This window comes from Sipha flava, unplaced genomic scaffold (assembly GCF_003268045.1).
Source record: "Sipha flava isolate LNK unplaced genomic scaffold, YSA_version1 168_pilon_pilon, whole genome shotgun sequence".
NCBI classification, from domain to species: domain Eukaryota; kingdom Metazoa; phylum Arthropoda; class Insecta; order Hemiptera; family Aphididae; genus Sipha; species Sipha flava.
Window position 1 is genome coordinate 526,105 of NW_020271871.1, and position 3,211 is coordinate 529,315.

The following is a 3,211-nucleotide window of genomic DNA, read 5'->3' on the forward strand; positions in this document are numbered from 1 at the left end:
TTTTAATATTTGGTTTATTATATTGTTTAGAGGTTTTGTACTAAGTTTTGAATAGAATTTAAGTTTTGGTTTTTAATTTGGTATTATCTTTTTAGGATTTGATGTCTTGTTGATTTTTTGTTCTTTTTGTTTTTAAGATTTTTGATAGTTAGTTGTTTGTTGTAAAATTGTCGTTTTAGAGTTGTATATATTTTATGTGTATTTAAATGTTTGGTAATTATTACATCTTATTGGTTGTTTGTATGTAGGGTTGAACAGCTGGTCATTTGTTTTGACTTCTAATTAGAGATGTGTATTTTTATGTTAAGTAATTCTTACTTCTTCTTGGTTGTTTGTAGGTAGGGCTTATTAGCTGGTCATTTTTTTTGTTGTGATTTGTGATAGGTAGTTGTTTGATGTTTATTTTTCAGTTTGGTGTTAAGATATATATTTTTGTACATTTTATGAAAGGTATTTCTAGGTTATTATTATTGTTTATATGTTTTGTATTAAGTGTTGAATAGTATTTATGTTCTGGTTTTAATTTAGGAATTATCTTTTTACAGTTGGATGACTTGTTGATTTGTTTTTCTATTGGTATTTGTTTTAAGATTTTTGATATGTATTTTTTTGTTGTATATATTTTATGTGTATTTTTATGTTTGGTAATTCTTACATCTTATTGGTTGTTTGTAGGTAGTGTTGAACAGCTGGTCATTTATTTTTAGCTTCTAATTAGTGATGTGTGTTTTTATGTTTAGTAATTCTTACTTCTTCTTGATTATTTGTAGGTAGGGTTGATTAGCTGGTCATTTTTTTGTTGTGATGTTCTATAGGTATTTGTTTGTTGAACTGTCGGCGATTTAGAATTTTATATATTTTATGTGTATTTTTATGTTTGATATTTCTTAGGTACTTTTTCTGGGCTTTTTTGTAGGTCGTGTCTAATGGTATATAAGTTTTGGTTTTTCTTTAGGTATTATATTTTTATTATTTAATGCCTTGTTGATTAATTGTTCATTTGGTATTTGTTTTAAGATATTTGATATGTATTTTTTGTTGTATATATTTTATGTGTATTTTTATGTGTGGTAATTCTTACATCTTATTGGTTGTTTGTAGGTAGGGTTGAACAGCTGGTCATTTATTTTTGGCTTCTAATTAGAGATGTGTATTTTTATGTTAAGTAATTCTTACTTCTTCTTGGTTGTTTGTAGGTAGGGCTTATTAGCTGGTCATTTTTTTTGTTGTGATTTGTGATAGGTAGTTGTTTGATGTTTATTTTTCAGTTTGGTGTTAGATATATATTTTTGTACATTTTATGAAAGGTATTTCTAGGTTATTATTATTGTTTAGATGTTTTGTAATAAGTATTCAATTGTTTTTATGTTCTGGTTTCAATTTAAGAATTATCTTTTCACAGTTTGATGTCTTGTTGATTTGTTGTTCTTTTGGTTTATGTTTTTTTAGATTTTTGATATGTATTTGTTTGTTGTACTGTTGGCGTTTAGGAGTTGTATATATTTTGTGTGTATTTTTATGTTTGGTAAGTCTGACTTCTTTTTGGTTATTTGTAAGTAGGGTTGAACAGTTTGTCATTTTTTTTGTTGTGATTTGTTTATGTTGTTGTTATCCCCCAGGGGAACACGTTCTTACGTGTTTACGGGTCTTAGCGAACCCGGGGTCCCGAGCTCTTGTTAGTTGTAGGTAATAATGATCAGCTGTTCAACGGTTTTGGCTTTGATTTATGTCAATGTTTTTACTAATTGTTATCGGTCTGTTTGTGTTCTTCGGTTTCTTTTTGTGAGTTGTTTAGGAATTGGTTATCCCCCAGGGGAACACGTTCTTACGTGTTTACGGGTCTAAGCGAACCCGGGGTCCCGAGCTCATGTTACTTATAGGTAAAAATGATCAGCTGTTCAACGGTTTTGGCTTTGATTTATGTCAATGTTTTTACTAATTGTTATCGGTCTGTTTGTGTTCTTCGGATTCTTTTTGTGATTTGTTTAGGAATTTGTTATCCCCCAGGGGAACACGTTCTTACGTGTTTACGGGTCTAAGCGAACCCGGGGTCCCGAGCTCTTGTTACTTATAGGTAAAAATGATCAGCTGTTCAACTGTTTTGGCTTTGATTTATGTAAATGTTTTTACTAATTGTTATAGGTCTGTTTGTGTTCTTCGGTTTCTTTTTGTGATTTGTTTAGGAATTTGTTATCCCCCAGGGGAACACGTTCTTACGTGTTTACGGGTCTAAGCGAACCCGGGGTCCCGAGCTCTTGTTACTTATAGGTAAAAATGATCAGCTGTTCAACTGTTTTGGCTTTAATTTAAGGAAATGTTTTTAACATTTGTTATTGGTCAGCTTTTTTTTCTTAGGTTTATCTTTGTGATATACGTTAGTTATTTGTTTGATTTATTGTCCTTTTTATAGTGTTAGATTTATTTGTATTCAAATTTTATGATAGGTATTTTATGGTTTTTTCTTAATGGTTGTTTCTTATGTTGTATTGAATAGTATTGAATTTTCTTTACTAAATAGGGATATGATTTTTACTGTTATATACTTGGTTTTTTTTTTTGTGATTTGTTTTAGGTATTTGTTCTATGGATGTGGTATTGAATATATTTGTCTATGACTATGAAAGGTATTTTTTGGTTTATTAGTTACTTAATAGTTTTTTTAGTTGTGTTAAATTGCTTAAGTATTTATTTTTAATTTCAGAACTTGCATTTATATTTTTTGTATCAACATAAACCAAGGATTCTTCAGAAGCCAGGTAATAACTTTCAATATTAATTCATTTAATCTACATTTTATATCTTAATAAATCTAATATGTTTCTTTTCAGAACTTGGATTTTCCTTTGTTTCAACTTTAACAAAGTGTTTTTCGAGAGCCGAGTAACCACTTATAATAATATTTGTTTAATTTTATGCATTAAATGTTTGATAGAATAAAAATCGAATTCTATTAATTTATATAAAATATCTTGAAACATTAAAATTAACTAATAATAATTAACTCTTGATAGATTACACTCATAAATGTTAAATATAATTCAATTTAAATTTATCAATCTCTTTTTGTTTCAAAATATTCAAATTTTAATACATTTTTTTTTTATGTTTCTTTTTCAGAACCTGGATTTTTTTTTTGGACCGACCCAAATCAATTTTCCTCCGGGAGCCGGGGATCCCCTTTTCATTTCTCTTTCTGAACTCTACACTTTGA

The 3,211-nt window shown here is 28.4% G+C and overlaps 1 long non-coding RNA gene across 1 annotated transcript; it reads left to right on the top strand.

The window, feature by feature from the left end:
• The first annotated feature begins 2,567 nt into the window (after window positions 1–2,567).
• Window positions 2,568–3,205, top strand: LOC112679802. The gene is made up of 4 exons (XR_003148253.1): window positions 2,568–2,624; window positions 2,702–2,756; window positions 2,829–2,880; window positions 3,118–3,205. It is a non-coding gene; the product is annotated as an uncharacterized LOC112679802 (long non-coding RNA).
• The last annotated feature ends 6 nt before the right edge of the window (window positions 3,206–3,211 follow it).